Raw genomic sequence first — 22381 nt, forward strand, 5'->3', positions numbered from 1 at the left:
AATCTGACTTCCTTAGGGCCTGGGACCTCTAAACTGTGATTATTCATTGACCCTAAGGTCCTCTGTGGGGCATACCAGGAGTGGCGGTCCTGTAAATACAAGGGCCCTAAGCTTTCTGAAACAATACGTGAACTAGGACACAGCCACCCCTGCAAATTCTCCAAATTTCACAGTGCAATTCTCCAGCCAAGTACAAAAATGCATATAATAGGATAAACTATATATTAGTGAAAATAACATTGAAATGCATTCTGCTGGGGGAAATCACTTTGCAAAAATCTGTATATTATGCAAAATTTGCTACAAACTTCTGTGTACAAGGGTACCTTGGTTCTTGAACTTAATCCTGTCTGTTTGGCTCCTGAAACCGTTCAAAAACCAAGGTGTGGCTTCTGATTGGCTGCAGGAGCTTCCTGCACCCAAGCGGAAGCTGCATCCGACGTTTGGCTCCTGAAAAAACGTTTGCAAACTGGAACACTTACTTCTGGGTTTGCGGCATTCGGGAGCCGATTTGTTCAACAGCTAAGCCTTTTGAGAACCAAGGTGCCACTGTATTAGGATGGATCCGCTGATGAAATTGCAGGAGAACTTTAATGTGTGTGTGGTGTGGGGAGCTAAGCAATGGGGAAATGTGGAGATGAGAGGGAAGAGAGAGAAAATTGACAGTTTCGCCCTCTCTTCTCTTGAACAATAGGGAGCAAGCTTCCCAAGTTGCTGGATATCCTGGACTATGGCAGAAGATTCATCCTGTCCGGTAGGCGCCTGTATTGATCCTTCTCCTCCTTCTCCTCCTCCTTCTTTGGAGGGTGAAAGGTGGTCTACCAGTGAGGGGAAGCCTCTCCCCCGGAACTGTCATGCCAACACTGCCTTGAGTTCATATCTCAGTGGAGCCCTGGCTCCACCGAGTGGACTCTTTCAACCCCTGCTGCCCAAATTGAGCTGTCAAGAAAGCGAATGAGATGAAAAGGATTATGGATGGCGAAGGTTTTGTGCATTTTCACACATAGCACTGAAAGCACCCTGAAGTGCCTCTCCCACTGTTTTCATAAATGCTGTTAATGTAGTGTGGAAAGGGGAAGGGGGAGCCATTTTGAAATTAGAAGCGCATTCTAGCCAACATAGCTTTTTAACATTCATATTACAGAGTCAGGAAAAGCAAAGAAAGCACTCTGAGTTTTATGAGTGGAGCTTTATGAGCCCAAAGGGAATGGATTTTCACTGTGAAATGAGCTTTTACTGGGATCGATCAAGAAACCCCCCATCTTGACTTACATAATCCATGTAACAAGCTTGTGTGAATAGACGGAGTCATAATCAGCGACCGTTTCCTCCAGTGCCATCATTTTAATTCTAGCAAGCAGGTGGAGGTTAAGTTCGTTCTATTGTTCTATGATACGATTAATTCCTTTCAGATTATCTTTCTGGGGCAATGCATGGAACATGCAGTTCAGCTCTATACATGACAATGAACGAAAAGCTCTTTCTAACCCATCCATAATTTCCAGAACAGAAGTCAGGGCTTAGCTCAGGAGTCACCCATCTTTGGGGGCACATTTTGGATTTTATTTATTTCATTTCATTTCATTTCATAAAATTTATATACCACTTGATCACACACACACACACACACACACACACACACTCAAAGTGGTTTACAAAAGGAATAAAACTCTAACATCATCAGTGAATTTACACTGATGTAAAATATTTAAAATATTAAAAGCTATTTAAAATATTAAAATGCTCACTGAAATAAATGATAAGCTAAAAATTGACAAAAGGCAAAGGTAAAACCAGGAGGCAAGATCGAGAAGCCAGCAAAGAGTTAGGGGCAAGGACAAAGTTTTTGAACAAGTTGGGAGGCAGGACTGAAGAAGAAGCTCAACCAAATGGCATAGCGTGGGGGAAGGCACAGGGGTGGTTGTCCCAGGTGCAAAATTCTTAAGGGTGCAAAATTCCCACCCTTGGTGCTGCCTCAGTACAGCTGTGTGGTGTAGTGGTTAAGAGCGGTGGACTCGTAATCTGGTGAACTGGGTTCGCGTCTCCGCTCCTCCACATGCAGCTGCTGGGTGACCTTGGGCCAGTCACACTTCTCTGAAGTCTCTCAGCCCCACTCACCTCACAGAGTGTTTGTTGTGGGGGAGGAAGGGAAAGGAGAATGTTAGCCACTTTGAGACTCCTTTGGGTAGTGATAAAGCGGGATATCAAATCCAAACTCCTCCTCCTCCTCCTCCTCCTCCTCCTCCTCCTCCTCCTCCTCTTCTCTTCTGTTGCTGGGCTCCACTGAAAAGGGCTTCTCCATATGAACCAGAAAGTGACCTCTCCAGACCATGGAGCAGCTCTTCTTCTCTTATCTCTGTGGTTGTGATCTCCTGAGTGGTGTGGACACTGTTAGGCAATTGAATGTGAATGTGTACTCTGTCCGTTTCCCTCCCTCTGTGCGATCCTCATATAAACAAAGCCACAGCAAAGGCGAAAGATGCAGGTTAACATGCAGGGAGGCCCTGAGTGAGGAAAAATGTATGGGGGGTCACACACATGCACTACTGTGCCTGAGAACAGCCATGAGGCCTGTTAGACAGAGCAGCCCTGCCTTGGAGCCCACTTCTTGGGTGGTGGAGAGGCACCCCTCTGGCCGCTCCTCTTTTTTTAAAATATTTTTTATTACATTTTCTATGAAAACTTCCATCATTCCATTTTCCACATCACATATTTTAGTTTGTTGAACCTCCCTCAACTCCTCTGACAGTCATCCAAAATGATTCTCCTATTTACACATTTCTTAATAGTAATATCACCTTTAAATAAAAATTTTGTATCCTTATTTACATTCTTGCGATATTCCTTAATTTTCACAAAGCTTCTTTAAAACACACTAGTGTTGTATTTTCCTCACATATAGTTTCCAAATACACTCTAAATTTTCCCCAGTCCTCCAAAAACTTATGATCTCTTTGAAGCCTAATTTTCCCCGTTAGTTTGTCCAATTCCGCATAATCGATTAATTTACTTCTCCATTCGTCTGGCCGCTCCTCTTAACACCTTCCAAGCACAGCACACAGTCCACAATCCAATTCTTGCCTTGCCCTGGCCACTGGCAACCCATGATATGCCACTGGCTCAACTTCACAGGAAGTCCTGTGTGTCCTTTTGGGCACACTGAGTCATGCTCAAGGTGTGTGGGCAGATGTGCTAGCAGTTTTACTGCAGCACCATTGCCCTGGTTACTTTTTCTCTTCTGATAAGGTCGTTGCCTAGTTACCTAATTGTAGCCTCTGCTTGTTACACGGCTTAATTTCTATGCATGTGTAAAGCTAAGACCTGTGGACTCTTATTGTTGTGGGTCCCCCGGTGCCTGCTGTTGCTGTGACCAAGTACAAGCTGCCTAAAACATCATGAGTGCTATGGCTAATTGAAGAAAATCCAGTAACAACCCCTGCCCCACATTCTTCCCTCACTGAGTGAAAAAAAAAACACGGACTTCTGCAAAAGGCTACAGTTGTAAATCTCAGCTGGGGTTTGTAACCTAAAATCTCTCCCACCCTCATTGCACCAGTCAACTCCCGAAGTTGACAAGCATTCTGAATAAAAACTTAACAGGCAAAAATGTTCATGCTGGCTAGCAACATCGACTTCTCCTGCAGCTGCAGTGTATGGTTTTCGGCTGCTGACAATTTTCTACGCTCCTTTTGTCAACAAACCCGGAAGAGATGAGTCATAAAGGAAAGGAAGCATTACACAGATAGTAACAAATGTCACATTTTCATATAGGGTTGTTCTGCACCTGCCTACCTTCAAGTCTCCGTAGTGTTTTGCAGTTTAAAATCCATATTGTAATGTAAGATTTTTATTAAGGCTCTCAAGGAAGGAGAGAAGGGAAGCAAGAACAAAATCCCGCACTGCGCCTTTAGAAAATGAATTGCCCCCTCCCCCAGGAAGTGTACAGAGACATGCAGAACTTACTTATATAATTCCTAGCTCTCCCCATCCTGCATGCACAAAATACTTATATTAATGATGACAAATCTGTCACTTTTTGCTCCTCTCTGGCCCCATCTGCCCTATATGTTAACTTTAAGGCATGTCCAACTTTCAAGAGACTAGATTCAGGTAGGTAGCCATGTTGGTCTGACGCAGTCGAAATAAAAAAAATAAAAAATAGGCCAGTAGCACCTTAGAGACCAACTAAGTTTGTTCTAGGTACAGTGGTGCCCCGCAAGACGAATGCCTCGCAAGACGGAAAACACGCTAGACGAAAGAGTTTTCCGTTTTGGAGGTGCTTCGCAAAACGAATCTCCTATGGGCTTGCTTCGCAAGACGAAAAGGTCTTGCGAGTTCCTGCGGGTTTTTTCCCCTTCCCCCCATTTTTCTAAGCCGCTAAGCCGCTTATCAGCTGATCTGATAAGCCGCTAAAAGCCGCTAATAGCGCTAATCCTCTAATTCATCAATGGGCTTGCTTCGCAAGACAAAAAAACCGCTAGACGAAGAGAATCACAGAACGGATTCTTTTCGTCTTGCGAGGCACCACTGTATAAGCTTTTGTGCGCATGCACACTTCTTCAGATACTTTAACAGACTGAGATCTGCTCCCACTATAAAACTGGCAGTGATTATGTTTCATTAGGGGTATTGGGAGCCTTCTTCAAGTTCTCTTCTGTGCAACCTTCTGAGGGCCACATGCCGGTGGTGGGAATGGCCAGAGACAAAAGTGGGTGAAGCAATAAATGTTACCTTTGTAGAGTTTGGTAATTTCTACCCAAGCAAGCAGGAGGCATGATTAGACTTCAGTGCTCCAGCATGGAAGGATATTATGATGTAGGGCTGGGGAGGGCTGTGGCCTGGTGATAGGTTGTGTGGCCTGGGAAGACCTGGAAAAAGTCAGACAGAGAAGTCTAGAGGCCCACATTTGGTGCCCACACAAGGTTCTCGACCCATTGATACAGATTCTGAAATGGGCAACAGTGATGGTCATTATTGATGCATCTTTGCATCCGTGAGCCCCACTCCACGAAGGCGTCGGCTGCATTATGGTATATTTCATCTGAATTCATCTTGTTGTCTTTGCCTAGTTCCCTGGGCAAAATGGGAACTTAAATTCTCTGGAGTCCTCTGGGCAAGCGTTGACATAAATATGCAATGGTTTCCAATTGTTTAGCACTAATTAGCTTGATTAATTTTGGAGAGGTTCTGTTTCCCATTAAAGGGTGTCTCTCTTGGTTAATTACAGCAAGAATGGACCAAAGAGGGTAAATTAATGTGATCGGCATGGAAAATAAATAAGAAATGGTGCACAGTGCATCCCTCAGCAAGGCCAGAGTTTTCTTAAGAGACCAGGAAGTTCAAGGGAGAATGGTCCACTTTGATTTGTTTATATGCAAATCTGTTTTCTTAATTGGCTCTGATTTTCAAAACACACTTTTTGCAGATTTTCACTCTTTTTTATCACACCAGGACAAGATGCTTAAACAAATCTGGATTATGCTGTGTAACATTGGGGCCAATAGGGCACTGCCCCACCAACCTCAGCCGGCCCCCATTTGCTTGCCTTCTTACAACTATCCTGGCTGCTAGTTTCCTCCTCTTCAACCTCTGTGTTGCCATTGCAGAACTCAGCTGGGAGAGAGATGGGGACAAGAGCAGAATAAGTTGCCTCTGCCTGTCATTGGCTCTGGTACTGCCTGTCATTGGTTATAGCTCCCCCTGCTGTTAACCTCCCTGCCTTCTACCCTACTGATCCCAATGAATGCCCACAATTACTGTTTGAGTTCCTCCTCCCACTTAATTTGTTGCTTCTGTTTTAAATCAGGAAAAGTCTGCTCAATATTGCGGCCAGTGATAACGCCGCAGTAAACATCAGAAATGCCTTTATAAATATGATCTAAGAATTTAATTGCCTCCTTTGTACTTTAATCTTATCTTCACACATTGAAGCCATGTGCATTGTATATTTCTGAACCCCAAAGGACAGCTTTTCATATGGCATTGTGGAGTAGGGCATTATCACTCAGAACCTGACAGGCCTGGAATGCTTTTCTGTCAGCCGATGGGCTAGGAAGTTTGTTATTAATTATGGAAAAGGCATACATACATAAAAAAGGAGGTGGTTTGCACAAGGCAGTTCTGAATCCTGAATTATAATTAAATTGGGGCTGTGTGGCAGGGGCGGGGAGAAAAAGCCTTATTTGCCATGAATCAAAAACAAAGTGTAGCTACCCTGTAAGGTAGTAATACACAATCTGCACCACACACATTTTTAAAGCTCTAAGTTCCCCCAAAAGCAAAGCCGCAAATTAGTAAAGAGGGACCATTTCTGGATTGAAGTAGATGCAATTTTAAATGTGTACATGCATTTAACGTCTCCAGGTGTCCCCTCCCCAACCAGTGATGATGGGAATCAGGGCTGCAAAAATGACACATGGGAAGGTGTGTGTGTTGAAATAAATTTTTATTTGATTTTCAAAAAACATAAACATGCAACAAAACCAATTCCAAATCTAATTATTAAGATTACTCTGAATCTCCTGACTTCCCCCTATCCCTTCCATGGATCCTATTAATCCTATTTTCAACTGCATATCAATACTTCTCCATATTTTTTTTTTATCTTCCTAGGTATCCTATACATTCTGTTACATTACAAGTGTGTTGAAATCCTGCTAATGTTTTAACCTACTTACAATAATTTTGTATATACAGTGGTACCTCGGGTTAAGAACTTAATTAATTCCGGAGGTCCGTTCTTAACCTGAAACTGTTCTTAACCTGAGGTACCACTTTAGCTAATGGGGCCTCCCACTGCTGCCACGCCGCCGCTGCGTGATTTCTGTTCTTATTAAGCAAAGTTCTTAACCCGAGGTACTATTTCTGGGTTAGCAGAGTCTGTAACCTGAAGCATCTGTAACCTGAGATACCGCTGTACATTGTAAACGTTTCCCATTCTTTTAAAAATTATTGTCTTCTTGGTTCCTGAGCTTCCCAGTTAGTTTTGCCATTTCAGCATAGTCCATCAATTTGGTTTGCCATTCTTCTTCGGCTGGGATTGTCTCTTCTTTCCATCTCTGGGCTAGTAGGGTGTGTGTGTGTGTGTGTGTGTGTGTGTGTGTGAACCCTTCCTTCTTTTGCAGTGGTCCTGATGAATACCACCCTTAAGGAAGGAAAGTTTGGAGCTCCCATGTGTGATCTGGAGCCCTGATAGTGCAGGGCTTCTGATGATTTCTTGTTTGTTGTTGTTTAGTCATTTAGTCGTGTCCGACTCTTCGTGACCCCATGGACCAGAGCACGCCAGGCACTCCTGTCTTCCACTGCCTCCCGTATTTGGTCAAACTCATGCTGGTAGCTTCGAGAACACTGTCCAACCATCTCATCCTCTGTCGTCCCCTTCTCCTTGTGCCCTCCATCTTTCCCAACATCAGGGTCTTTTCCAGGGAGTCTTCTCTTCTCATGAGGTAGCCAAAGTATTGGAGCCTCAGCTTCAGGATCTGTCCTTCCAGTGAGCACTCAGGGCTGATTTCCTTCAGAATGGAGAGGTTTGATCTTCTTGCAGTCCATGGGACTCTCAAGAGTCTCCTCCAGCACCATAATTCAAAAGCATCCATTCTTCAGTGATCAGCCTTCTTTATGGTCCAGCTCTCACTCCCATACATCACTACTGGGAAAACCATAGCTTTAACTATATGGGCCTTCCGATGATAAGAACATACAAAGAGCCTTCTGGATCTGGCCAACAGCCCATCAAACTCAGCATCCTGTTTCCACAGTGGCCAACAAGACCCCTGTGAGAAACCTTCAAGCAGGACCAAAGCATGAGAGTGCTCTGCCCTCCTGTCCTTTCCAGCAACTTGTGTTCAGAAGCATCACTGTCACCAAGAGCATTGTCATATTTGGCTAGTAGCCATTGAAAGCCTTATCCTCCATGAATTTGTCCAATCCACTTTCGAAGCCAGTTTCTAAAGCCTCTTTTAATGATGATGTGAAGAAGCCAATGCATATTCAGATGAGCACATGTAGGGTCCAACTTCAGATTTTCTACCCAATGTGCAGAAGTTGAGACAGCAGAGATAACTGGAACAGCAACACTGCACATTGCATCAAAAAGCAGGAGGGTTTCTGATGAGGCCTGATATCACCTTGGTACAAGAGGAAGAAGGTGCTAGCTGGATCTCAGTGGATTCAGGCATCATCCCTGAAAATGTCAGTATTGCAGCCACCAGAAAAATGAATGGTCAGATGATATCAGAGGCCAAAAGAGTTCTGCCTAGTACTGTGAAACTTCTGAGTATACCTGCATGCTTTCTGTTTCTTGACATTAGCAATGCTAGAAAGCACAAAGGTGGGTATCTTTCTTCCTGTGGAAGAATGACTGTCCTTTCAATCTCCTGGTATCTTTTGAAGAACCTTCTCTTAAGGAACAGGCTCGGTACAGCTCAAGATCAGGCTTGCCACTATCAATGCATGCCAGTGGCCTTTCTCGAAGATTGACAGTTGTTAACAAATCCTCCTGCTCTGAATGTCTGAGTCATGCAAGCTAGAAGGCAAACAAGGCAGATATATTGCTCTTTCCTAGGCAAAGGAGGTCAGCTAAGGTTGATATTGTGAGCTGAATATGGATGGGTTCAGTGAACCCTGAAACAAGCCTTTGAGTTGATCCTTGATCGCTGTCGAAATTTGGACTGATTACACACGAACTTTTTCTGCCTGTATACATAAAAATATAAGGTTGTTGTCACGCCACAGTTTGTGTGGCTACATCTTCCCACTCTGTTAAATGTAGCTGCAGTGAGGTTTAATGGAAGTGGGAGGTGCTTCACAGAGTGGTTTGAAAAACTGCTCTTTGAAGCACCTGTCTCCTCTGTGAAGCACCCCACCCCAGTTAACTGCAGCTGTGGGAATGTGGTGCTTCAGAAAACTGCTCTCTTAAGTGCCACCCCCTCATTTAAAAGGGGGTGGGGATTGTGGCAAGCTGGGAGGAGGTTAGGGTGAGTTGGGAGGTGATAGGTGAAATCTAAAGGGAGGAGCGTTTGGCAAAGCAGTTGGTGTATGGGGTGGGGTGTTGATGAATGGAGTAAGATGGGGCAGAAGACCCCAGTTTCCTATATGGATACAGGGAGTGAAATGTAAGGTGCTTCTAGACTGTCACTATCTTGTAGAAGAAGTTCAAGTGTACACTGGAAGTTTAGCTTTGTGCAATTAAAGTAGATTAAAGTATTCTGTTACCCTAGGGCAACAAATCCAGTTGGGTTTGTTTGTTTGTTTGTTTGTTTGTTTGTTTAAATGACATTTTGCAGTTAGGAAAGTGATGGGGAATAAATGCAGAACCACTTCTGTGCTTTTTAAATTATACACAAAGGAACAAGAGTACAAAGGAAATGCCAAACACAGATCTAGCACATAGTGACAAATTGCAAAGATACTGTATGCTAAAACATGGGGAAAGAACAGAAGACAAAAGAAGCTGAAATTAATTGGGGAAATTGGGGAAACAATTAGAGTACAGAAAGTTAACTGAGATGCTGCTTCCTTATAAGATTGCTAGAGATGAAATAAAGAAATGGATCCCAACTCTCTCTCTCTCTCTCTCTCTCTCTCTCTCTCTCTCTCTCTCTCTCTCACACACACACACACACACACACACACACACACACATTATCATAGAAAGAAGGATAGACAGTTTGCTGCCATAAATTTTATTTTTTATTTAAATTGTTTGGGGTTTAAATATCTATGGGTGGGTGGGTGTTTGCATCTGTATATATAACTCTATAATAATTCTAAACAACTACAGAAATGACATCAATAATAATATTCTTTAAAAATTGGAAAGTGCTAAAAAAAGATGGGTGCAGGTGTGTATGTATATATGAATGTATGCATCCATAACGGGGAAATGCCTTGAAAAGAGTGGGGTGAATGCAAGTTTCACAGCAAGATGTGTACATATTCTGTAAGCAGATCAGAATTAATGCTCAGCAAAGGTTGGATGTACGTAATCTAACCTCCCCTTAAGCCTTGTGCAAGCAAATCAGGAAGTGTGCTCAGTGATAAACTGGTTGCCTGGAGGAGCTCTAAAAATCATGGAAGCACATGCACATGTGCTACTCCTAGTCTGTTTTGACAAATGGGACACTGCCCCACCAACCTCCATCTGCACTCAACCAACCCCTACCTGCCTGCCTTCTTCACTCCATCCGGTCCAGGAGGTGGCATTGACTGTCAACTTCCTCCTCCTTAGTTTCAGTGTTTCCCTTGTAGTCCTTAGCAGGGAGGAGGATGGGGACAAAACTAGAATTAGTTGGTTCTGCCTATCATTGGCTCTAGCGCCACCTACTGTTGGACTCCCCATTTTCCACCCTACCAATCCCCATGGAAACCAGCCACTACCGTACAGCCTCTAAGGAGGAAACAGACACAAGGGTATTTAAAGGATTGGCAAAGAATGAACTCATATCTGCTGACTGCATATTTATTTGGGTGGGATTTTTTTTTTTAAAAAAGGTTGATGGTTAAATTAATTTTGTTGCTGGTAACTATTCTGTTTTAGAATTAGGTTGTAAGCCAAGGGACAGATAATTCTGTGAGTTTCCCCTTCTCTTAGTTTCTTATTTTTCCAAGTTTAGTTCTATACATTTTCACATCAGTTTGCTTTTTTTTTTTAAAAAAAAAAAGCCCCCTGTGAGAATTTGTTAGCCTTTAAGCATGCATTTCTTCTAATGGCCACACTTTTGCATGGGATTTTGCCTAATACACACATTATAGCAAGCAATTCCCCCATACGCAATGCCTTTGTGTGTGTACAATTTTCATTAATGTATGCATTTTTGCCCAAATATATACCTCTTTATTCACACTAGACTGGAGAACTGCAGTCCAATTTTGAAGGCTAGCTAAGTTTTGGTTCGTGTATTCTTTCAGGAAGTGTGAAGTGGTTGGGTTCCTATTGCAATGCTCTTCTGCCAAAAGGGACAGAAGTTCTTTTTGCATTCCAACAAGGCAACAAAGCACACTGGGTCCGTTCTTTACTAAACAGGTTTTATTAATAGGCTGTGTTAGTAACTGTCAAAGCAAAGGAGAGCAAAGGCAGAGGACTTATATCTCTTCCTTTGGCTGCTGGGAACTCCTCTGAATGGACATGGATATGTCTCTGTAGAGTGTGCAGCTCCATGCCAGCTACATTAAAGTTCTGACTGACAGAGGTGTTCTTGAGATTTATAGAGTTACATGTACCACACCAGTGGCCTTGACAACATTTATATTAAGACTAGCAGGTGTGTCCTATCCAATGTGCCATTGTGGGACTCTGTTAAGGCTTATCTGGAGATTAAAATTCCACACATCTCAGTGTTTAATTAACTGTGAGAGAATGATACTGCCTAGAAAAACAGAAACAGAATTAACTACTTAAAGGCTACCCGACCCACAGGAACTTGAAGCATGGTTGTGTACCTCCTAAACCCCTTCAAAAATCATGGTCTTCCACGATTTGCCGATACAAATGAGAACCCAGTCAAATTCCTCCCCCATCTCCTGAAGAGTGAAGTGGTGGGAAAGTGGGACACAAGTATTTCAAATACATAAAAAAATAACAACAGGAGCCTTGACAGAAGGCACATTCTCATGATATGTCTAAAGGAAATACCGTAGTTTTCACCCCCATAAGATGCACCTGACCATAAGACGCACCTAGTTTTTAGAGGGAGAATGCAAGGAAAAAATACAGTGGTGCCCCGCAAGACGAATGCCTCGCAAGGCGGAAAACTCGCTAGACGAAAGAGTTTTCCGTTTTGGAGGTGCTTCGCAAAACGAATCTCCTATGGGCTTGCTTCGCAAGACGACAATGTCTTGTGAGTTCCTGCTGGTTTTTTTTCCTTCCCCCCTTTTCCCCAAGCCGCTAAACCGCTTATCAGCTGATCCGATCAGCAGATAAGCCACTAAAAGCCGCTAATAGCGCTAATAGCGCTAATCCGTCAATGGGCTTGCTTTGCAAGGCGAAAAAACCGCTAGATGAAGAGAATCACAGAACGGATTCTTTTCGTCTTGCGAGCCACCACTGTATTTTTTAAACGGAGCGCTGAGCAGAGCCTGTATGCATCCCAGGCTGTGCTCAGCGCTCCCTTTCACAAGCCATGTGGAGAATGTGTGCGGCGCTTGCAGGCTTTTCCCTGAGGAGGGAGAAGGGCAGCCCGTCGCTGATGGGTTGCCCTTCTTCCTCCTCAGGGAAAAGCCCCCAAGAGCCGCACACATGCTCTGCGCTGCTCTTTAAAGGGAGCGCGGCTCTTGCGGGCTTTTCTGGGAGGTGGGGAAAGGGACAGAGCTGCGCGCTCTGTCCCTTCCCCCACCTCCCGGAAAAGCCCCCAAGAGCTGCACAGCCTCTTCAGGGCAGCGGGATGAAGGCTCCCTGCTGCCCTGAAGAGGTTGCGCCCAGCTAAGCCAGAAGCTAGAACAGCGAGAGGGAGCACTGCACAGTGATCCCTCTTGCTGTTCCGGCTTCTGGGATAGCTGCGCAGCCTGCATTCCCTCCATAAGACGCACACACATTTCCCCTTACTTTTTAGGAGGGAAAAAGTGAGTCTTATAGAGAGAAAAATACGGTAAATGCGCGTTGGGGCTGCCGTGGTTCAGTTGTATGGCAGCAGGGAATGCACCTATGTAGAGAATCATATGCGCATAGTTATAAGCACATGGATTCCACAAAGATATACACCCTATTGTGTGTAGTTCAGCTTTACTTAATCTGTTGCCCTCCATATATTTTGGATCAACTAACATCAGCCTCAGCCAGCATGGCCCAATGGTTAGGGATTATGGGAATTGTAGCCCAAAATATTTTGAGAGCAACAGGTTGGGGAAACCTGGTGCAATTCATCAAAATGCCTGAGTCGAAAGCACTGCATAGGAAACAGGTTATCCATATACAGTCTGAAACTAAGTGGCAAATTCAAAGGGTGCAGGCCTATATTCCTGGGCAAGTAAGTCCCTTCAAACAATGTTACACGGATACTGTTACCTTACTAGAGAGAAGTGTGTATTTTGTTGACTTTACAATAGTGGCTGAGGGCACTTGCTTATTGGGAATCAACACGCTTGTGCCTTCAGGTTCTAAGAATGTCAGGGCACAACCTTGATCTGTTTAAAATTAATGAGAAGCTTATTACAGTGTTGACTTTGGTAGAGTTGAGACGAACTCTATAGGACTGGAAAAGAACGGCCTCATTTCTGCAAGTTTAAGACTAGCTCCCCTGGTGTCTGTTGTGGAATTACTCTTGATTGACATAGGGAACGCTAGGTGACCTGGTAAGAAAACCTTTTATTTTCTTTTGTTAAATTTTCTGACTATGGCAGACCTCTCTCTGTCTCTCTTCCCTAGGACTGTCCACTCAGTAAATTTGCTAGCTAATGCCAAAGGTGAGCAAATGGGGGAGCGGGCAGGTGGGAGTTGGAAATGATTATTTCCCCTTCCAATCTCCAGATAGATTTTCTAATCTTACTGCTCCACTGGGGAAATCTAAGAACTTTTATCAATTACCCCAATAATCAATTCATCAAGACACTCTTGCTTGCCACCCTGTTGTTCTCGGTTTCAACTGAATTATTTTGACATTCTTAAAGCAAACCTAGAAATGTCTCCCCATCAGGGAAAACAAAAGCAAGAAAGAGCAACATAGTAAATAAGACATGGAGAGAGATTTGTGAAACGCCAAGTGGTTCAAGGGAAAGACAGGTGACACGTTTCTCATTTCCTCCTGTCCCATCTCAATATACTTTAGCAAGTGAACCATATTTTTGCCATCAGCAGTTTCCATCTAAAGGCAGCAGCATGCTCTGATCGGTGATCCTCTTTTCTGCTTTTTATTGTGTAGAGCTCAAAGAAGAAAAACAAGAGAGAGAACCAAGGATTTCTTCTAAGGAGGCATCGTCTAGAATACACTCCTCTTGGAACTGGCTTATTGGTTAAAGAAATCAACACCTTTTATCAGGTTGGTATTCTGCGAGGGAGTAGTGATGTATGGAAGTGAGAGCTGGACCATAAAGATGGCTGATCGCCGAAGAATTGATGCTTTTGAATTCTGGTGCTGGAGGTGACTCTTGAGAGTCCCATGGACTGCAAGAAGATCAAACCTATCCATTCTGAAGGAAATCAGCCCGGAGTGCTCACTGGAAGGGCAGATCGTGAAGCTGAGGTTCCAGTACTTTGGTCACCTCATGAGAAGAGAAGACTCCCTGGGAAAGACCCTGATGCTGGGAAAGATTGAGGGCACAAGGAGAAGGGGACGACAAAGGACAAGATGGTTGGATACTGTTCTTGAAGCTACCAGCATGAGTTTGACCAAATTGCTGGAGGCAGTGGAAGACAGGAGTGCCTGGCGTGCTCTGGTCTATGGGGTCACGAAGAGTCGGGCACGACTAAACAACTAAACAACAACAATAATTCTGGGAGGGATTCTATCAATGGATCTATTCACACATACACATGAACCCGTATTTTTATACCCGTGTTCACAAAAGTACAAATTTGGAAATCCTTAAACTGGAGATGGTTGCAGGTCACTGCGGTTATTGCACTGCTTTAGTGCCATTATAGAAACATCAGTGGTGACTTGCTCACTTGCTGATGTCTCTATAATTAAATATATGTTAACACAAAAGGATGGGCTTTGGGAAAATAATGGCTTGAAGCTTGAGTGCAGAAATATAGTAAGATGGTTAGTTCTTACATGTTGCATAGGCCGCTCAACTCCTCACAAGGTGGACCATAAGCTGATTCTTAAACAGCACAGAGATAAAAATAAATGGAGGCAGAAAGATTGCCCAAAGGAACTAGGGAAGATTCAGTGGAAGCCTAAACACACAAGGAGGAAGGGGGGGAAAGCTCAAATGCAAATGAAATCTGTTTGGACTACATGAGGGTTGAAAGACAGCAAGATTAGGGAGATAAGAGAGGCAAATATCAGATAAAGAAGAGAGGTGATAATAATTGCCAATCCCAAGGGAGGACAAAGAAAAGTGATTTCCTGAGTTTCCTCATGAGCTGTGGTGACCTGGTTGCATCTGTGCCTAAGGATTTCTGCTCGTGATTCAGTAGATTTGGGTGGAGATTCTTTACACTCAGTGGAGACAGTTAACTGCCTCAACTTTCTGAAAGAATACCTGATAGGCTCGGGTAAGGTTGAGATGATTGACTCCATTTTGTTTTCAGGAGTTGATTGGTCAGCATGCCAGCTCATCTAAACACATCCCCCACAAGCCTCTTTTTAGACCGAGTTTTAGCATCAGTTGCTTGCACATTACCCTGGCCTTCTGAACAACCTCTCCAAAAACATCTTTAACACTCCACTGCACTGCATATGCAAAGATTGGCCTGAGCTCAACACTTGAAACCCAACTCTTCTATCACCCCCCCCAAATGCACCATTTCAGGGGTGCTTTGGCCAGCAGTAGGAGAGGTAAACTTTGCAACCTTGGTTCGTTTTTTTTAGTTGTCCTTTTCTTATCCTTCTTTTCCTCAATGATGTGCATTCTGAGAAGCAGCCACAAAGACCAGCACACAATATTTGAAAAGGCAAGACACTGTGGGTTTATATAATAGCATGATGCTACTTGCTGTTTCATTATTTTCCTTCCTTATAATTCCTAGCATTGGCTTTGCCTTCTTTATGTTGAAAACACACCGAGTTGACATTTTAGAGGTTCTAGAAACAAAGGATGCAGAAGGCTAAATTTGGCAAGTTATTATTGCCTTACCCCCCCCCCCTTAGTTGAGGGCATGAAGATCTGTCAGTGAGGGTGTCTGTCACAGAATGTGCAAAGGAGGGGGAGCGAGAGTTGTGGCAAGGCACGGGGTGTGGCATGGTGTGGAGAGAGTACCAGGGGCCAGAGAAAGCTAGAGAGAGTGGCATAAAGGGCCACATTCAGCCTTTTAGCCTGAGGTTAAAAAGGACCCCTGACCATTAGGTCCAGTTGTGGACGACTCTGGGGTTGCGGCGCTCATCTCGCTTTATTGGCCGAGGGAGCCGGCATACAGCTTCCGGGTCATGTGGCCAGCATGACTAAGCCGCTTCTGGCAAACCAGAGCAGCGCACGGAAACGCCGTTTACCTTCCCGCCGGAGGGGTACCTATTTATCCACTTGCGCTTGGACGTGCTTTCAAACTGCTAGGCTGGCAGGAGCAGGGACCGAGCAACGGGAGCTCACCCCGTTGCAGGGATTTGAACCGCCAACCTTCTGATCGGCAAGTTCTAGGCTCTGTGGTTTAACCCACAGCGCCACCCACGTCCCCCTCTGAAAATGTGAAAGTATGAAGATGATTTCACATCCTCTTTCACCCCCGACCCCCCCTCACAATGATCAGTTTAAAGTTTGACTTTTTTCTTTAACTTTCCCACTTGTCGCTACTGTGCTATCAGTACACCATATGTGTACTGTTTTGCTCTCATAATGTCGGCCTGGTTAATGCAGGGTGTATTAAAATCAGCCGTCTCTTTCAGCTGGCAGCCTGATTGCAATCACAAAGGAGTCAAGAGTTCTCCATCCCTTCCCTCCCCACCGGCGTCCCTGCTCCCCACATCCCGTATTAGCAGTTTAAGGCAGCAATCCTCTGCTCACTTACCTGGGTGTAAGCCCCAATCAACTTAGTGGAACTTACTTCTGAGTAGACGATTGTGCTGGAAAATTTCTGGTTGAGATCTTGACCTGAAGAGCTTCGATTCACCATACACTTCTCTAAAGAGAGGTGGGTCCTGCCTCTGATCAGGGCTAGCAGTGTTCGAATGGGCACTATTAGCTCCCCCTTTTGAAGCAGTTCAATTTGTATTGTAACACATCCTCATCTCATGTTGAATGCAGGTGTAACATAGCTAAAGCGACTAGCCATGATAGCCGTATTCTGCCTCCAGGTTGCTAGACTAGATGGGCCACTTGCCTGATCCCGAATGCTCTTTTTATGTTTTTCAGGCTTACATTTGTGTGAACTTACCTGGAAGGGTGGTGCTGTGGGTTAAACCACAGAGCCTAGGGCTTGCTGATCAGAAGGTCAGCGGTTCGAATCCCCGCCACGGGGTGAGCTCCCGTTGCTCGGTCCCAGCTCCCGCCAACCTAGCAGTTCAAAAGCACGTCAAAGTGCAAGTAGATAAATAGGTACAGCTCCAGCGGGAAGGTAAACGGTGTTTCCGTGCGCTGCTCTGGCTCGCCAGAAGCAGCTTAGTCCTGCTGGCCACATGACCTAGAAGCTGTATGCCAGCTCCCTTGGCCAGTAAAGCGAGATGAGCGCCGCAACCCCAGAGTTGTCCGCAACTGTACCTTTACCTTTACCTGGAAGTAGGGATGGGGGGGTGGAATGGGGTTTGGTTTGAATTTCAGTGAGAAACTACTTAATTTGCACTTTTTGAATCATTGCATGAACCAAAGCACAGCCACCCTTTGAAACTCGTATTTCACCAAATTTTGTGACGCAGTTCTCTGGCCAAACAATGTGTACAGAAAAGTGAATATTATGGGAAACATGTGTATAAAAAAATGCATTCTTTAGTGAACATAACATACAAACATTCACTATGTTAGGGCAAATTGCTTGCATATATATATATATATATTTGAAAAACACAAATTGCTGCAGAAATGTGGAGAGCTGAACTTAAGATGGAGAAAAATAGGAAACCAACAGAAATAAAAAGTGACAGATCACAGGGAGTTGCAGTAGATGGCTTTCTGGGTCCCTTCCAACTCTACAATTTTATGTTTCTATGATTCATCCTTAAAGGTAAAGGTAAAGGGACCCCTGACCATTAGGTCCAGTCGTGACCGACTCTGGGGTTGCGGCACTCATCTCGCTTTATTGGCCGAGGGACCTGGCGTACAGCTTCCAGGTGCACTTTGATGTGCTCTTGAACTGCTAGGTTGGCAGGAGCAGGGACAGAGCAACGGGAGCTCACCCCGTCATGGGGATTCGAACCGCTGACCTTCTGATCGGCAAGTCCTAGGCTCTGTGGTTTAACCCACAGTGCCACCCACGTCCCTACAATTTTATGTTTCTATGATTCATCCTTACCTCACAGTAAACTCCACTGAATTAAGCAGGATAACCTTTCTCATAAAACATGCATGGGATTGGGCTGCATATGAACATAGGGGTATTTTTGTTTGTTTCGCTTCCCAGTGGGGAATCCTGCCCATCATAAAAACTGCCTGCAATGCTGATGGCAATATCAATTTGGCTTTGTCATCCTCTGTTTGTAAAAACAAAAGGCTAAGATGTGAGCTGCTAAGGGAGTACTATTGGATCTCGTCTTCAGACAGGTTGTCTTGATATCAGCTGGATATCAAAAGACAGCTCAAGGGAGCTTGCATTGGGATTCTGGGTATGCCACAACTGACCTATTGATAAGCAGGAAACTACAGCTATTTCTGTTTGTTTTGCTTGCTTCATAGCATGCAGACAAAAGTACAAATATTGACTCAAAAGTGAAAGGGGGGGAAGCCATCTGTGGCCATGCCTTTTCTCTCTTTTCTTTTGGGAGACTGTGCGCAATCATGAAGAGAAAAATTGAGTAAGTGCCTTTCTCCCCCTGGTAAAAGTTAGAGACATTGGACAGTAACCAGGGGACTATCTGCTTCATTTCTTCATTCATCATTAGGCAGGACTGTGAATCCAAGACCAGTAGGCAATGAGGCATGGAGAAGCCATTTGCAGTAGCCAGTTGATGGAAAGTATTTCATAGTTGGAAGAGTTGGAAGAGTTGGAAGAGACCACAAGGGCCATCGAGTCCAACCCCCTTTTTCAACTCCCTATTTCAAGGACACGGTTCTAGGAGAATACATTGGAGTCGAGTCAGACCAAAATTCTTGCGTAGCTTGCAAAGCTTGTACTATTTTATTGTTGTTAGCTGCCCAGAGCCCGGCTTCGGCTGGGGAGGGTGGGATATAAATATTATTATTATTGTTGTTGTTGTTGTTATTTCTGGATCCATAGAACCGCATTGCAGAAAAGTAAACAGGGAAGCTGAAACAAGGAAAATATTGATAGGAAGACAACTTTATCGGTTTATTTAAACATCATCATCAGCAGTGCTTTTTCTAAAAAAAATGTTTAGGGGCACTTTCATTTTGACTCAAGAAAATCAGAGCATTTTATAGTTTAAATCAGGAAAAATAGACACAGTAAATGGACAAAAGTTCAAAGATTCACAAAATGTTTAGAGGTATGTGTACCCCTGCATCCCCCCAGAAAAAAGCACTGATGATAATAATAATATAATTTATTATTTATACCCTGCCCATCTGGCTGGGTTTCCCCAGCCACTCTGGACAGCTCCCACAGAATATTAAAACCACTATAAAATGCTAAAAACTTCCCTAAACAAGACTGCCTTCAGATGCCTTCTAAAAGTCAGATAGTTGTTCATTTCCTTGACATCTGATGGGAGGGTGTTCCACAGGGCAGGCATCACCACCGAGAAGGCCCTCTGCCTGGTTCCCTGTAACCTCACTTCTCACAGTGAAGGAATGGTCAGAAGGCCCTCAGAGCTAGACCTCAGTGTTTGGGCTGCACGATGGGGGTGAAGACGCTCCTTCAGGTATACTGGGCAAAGGCAATTAAGGGCTTTCAAGGTCAGCACCAACACTTTGAATTGTGCTCGGAAACATACTGTAGGTCTTCCAGGACCAGTGTTATATGGCCTTGGCAGCCACTCTAAGCTGCCACATTCTGGATTAATTGTAATTAAATTTATATACTGCCTGAATATCATAGGGTGTTTTACAGTAGACAGGGGTCAGCAAACTTTTTCAGCTGGGGGCCAGTCCACTGTCCCTCAGGCCATGTGGGCGGCCGGACTATATTTTGAGCAGGGGGGAATGAATGAATCCCTATGCCCCACAAATAATCCAGAAATGCATTTTAAATAAAAGGACACATTCTACTTTAGAAGGCGATTGGGCCGGATCTGGCCCCCGGGCCTTTATTTGCCTAGCCATGCAGTAAAAAGGTAAAGGGGCCCCTGACCATTAGATCTAGTCGTGACCAACTCTGGGGTTGCGGCACTCATCTCGCTTTATTGGCCGAGGGTACAGCTTCCGGGTCATGTGGCCAGCATGACTAAGCCGCTTCTGGTGAACCAGAGCAGCGCATGGAAACACCGTTTACCTTCCCGCTGGAGTGGTACCTATTTATCTAATTGCACTTTGACGTGCTTTTGAACTGCTAGGTTGGCAGGAGCAGGGACCGAGCAACAGGAAGCTCACCCCGTCGCGGGGATTCAAACCGCCGACCTTCTGATCTGCAAGTCCTAGGCTCTGTGGTTTAACCCACAGCACCACCCGCATCCCATTAGCCATGCTAATGCAAAATGCATAACATAATGGTGGCAACAACAACAAGAGCAGCAACACCCCCTCACCACGGATACAATGAAAAGGTAACAGATTGTTTAATCAACCAAAGGTTTGGCTGAAGAGGAATGTCTTCACATGGCGCCTAAATATATGCAGAGGTGTTTTGAGAGTTTGTTGGAAATGTGTGTGAAGGGGCTAGGGGAGGGAAGGTTTCAGCTCAGCTCCTAGTACTGGGAATTTGAGTCTATCAGCTGCAGTTTTGCAGCTGAATCTCACTCTCCTGGTGTCTTGCAGATGACCCTGATAAGGAGCCATTTCTGAGTCTGCATTCCCCATTTATCAAACAATGGAAAGACGGACCCACCTCACTGGTCTGTTGTGAAGATTAATGAGATAACAAAATCTTCCCTTAAGTCTCAGGGATAGGCTTGCCCCATACATCTAAATAACAGACGCACTGTGTGTGGGAAAGTGACTTTCACCGTGCTTTCTCCTCCCCTCCCTCTCTTTTACCCCAAATACCAGAGAGAGAAAGTGAGCTCAAAAATCTGCTGCTTAAATCAAACAGCCCTCACACCTTTGGGTGTTTCTAATATGCATGTCGTGTTTGAAAAATGTCAGCGGTGGGGGGGGGAGGAAGGGGGGAGACGGAATAATTCTTCGCTGCACATTTGTCTGAAGTGCATAATTGCTGCATTTGACATGTATGAATGCACTTTCATTATGGTGTCAAGAGGACACTTTGTACCTGGAAAAGGAGCAAGTGATTTGAGAATGGCAAATAAAATAGTAAGCATTTTGCTTAAATAAAGTTTATTACAGCTTTGGGGAAAGAGATAATTATAAAGCATTCACTGGCTTGTTTTTCCTCTGATTGAGGCTTTAAAATGTCATTTAAGAAGATTAAGGTATTCAAGACTCGCAGTCTTGCTGAGGTGGATAACCTGGAGCAAAGTTGCGCCTGGACAGCCCTACCTCTTCCACTCACTGGCATTCATTCTTCTTCCAGGCATGTCCAAAGTCTGTTTCGGGGGCCTAATCCGACCCGCCGGTCGGTTTAATCCGGCCCCTGCGGCAGTTTATTTCCTTGGATAAAATCCTAAAAAAAAAACCCCTCAAAAAAGCTAAACAACTTCAGTCCTAAGAAAAAGCTCAACAATTTTGGTTGGGCCTTTGGTTGGCCCTCACGGCCCTTCACTTCATCAAATGTAGTCCTCTTTGAAAAAGGTTTGGACACCATCCATGCCAGTTCTGGGGATGTTGGCTTTTTGGGAGGGCAGGGGCTTTGAACAAGATGGTCTAAAAATGCCACCCCCCTCTCTGTGTGTTCCCACCTCTTCCTAACCGCTTCCTCGCTTTTCTTGCTTCTACTGCTGCGCCCAATCCCAGAACTAAAGAGCTCTTGCTACTTCTCACTTCTTTACTGCACCACTTGGTCCATCAGTTGTTGTTGTTGTCGTTAAATGAGTTTATATACCGCCCTATACCTGGAGGTCTCAGGGCAGGTCACAGAAAAGATCACAACATGTATAATCAAAATAAAAAGAACAACCCAATAACACGCCCCCAGAAAAGAGCCATATTTTAAAAGGGTATTGGATGTCAAACAGATCAACCAAAGGCCTGGTTCAAAAGGAACGTTTTTGCCTGGCTCCTAAACGTTAGGATATTTCCGTTCCACCTTAAATGGAATGTGGAAAGCTATTTCCGAGGCTTTTGTTGCTAATTGATTGATACTGCGTTTCTACGAGAGGTTGTTGGATCGCACTGGAGGCGACGTGGGGGCATGATGGCCTTTGGACTCCCTGGCAGTATCTCAACAAAGGTGTGTAATGAAGGTGCCAGGCGAACTTCCCTGGGGAGAGCATTCCACAGATGGGGAGCCACTGCAGAGAAGGCCCCATCCTCGTGTTGACAACCTTCAGACCTCTCGAGGAAGGGCACATGAAGGAGGGCCTCAGAAGATGATCTCAGGGTCTGGGGTAGGTTCATATGGAAAGAGGCGGTCCTTGAGGTATTGCAGTCCTGAGCCATTTAAGGCTTTATAAGTCAAAACCAGCAC

General features: G+C 44.5%; 1 long non-coding RNA gene across 1 annotated transcript in view; it reads left to right on the forward strand.

Moving 5' to 3' along the window:
* LOC309518605 overlaps positions 1-22381 on the forward strand; it is a 53725-nt gene that overhangs the window by 24321 nt on the left and 7023 nt on the right. Inside the window, exon 2 of the long non-coding RNA XR_014213548.1 lies at positions 13854-13970. This is a non-coding gene — a long non-coding RNA (uncharacterized lncRNA). The remainder of the gene's footprint in view (positions 1-13853; positions 13971-22381) is intronic.

Source organism: Podarcis vaucheri (genome assembly GCF_965113315.1).
Source record: "Podarcis vaucheri genome assembly, chromosome: 14".
Classification (NCBI taxonomy): Eukaryota; Metazoa; Chordata; class Lepidosauria; order Squamata; family Lacertidae; genus Podarcis; species Podarcis vaucheri.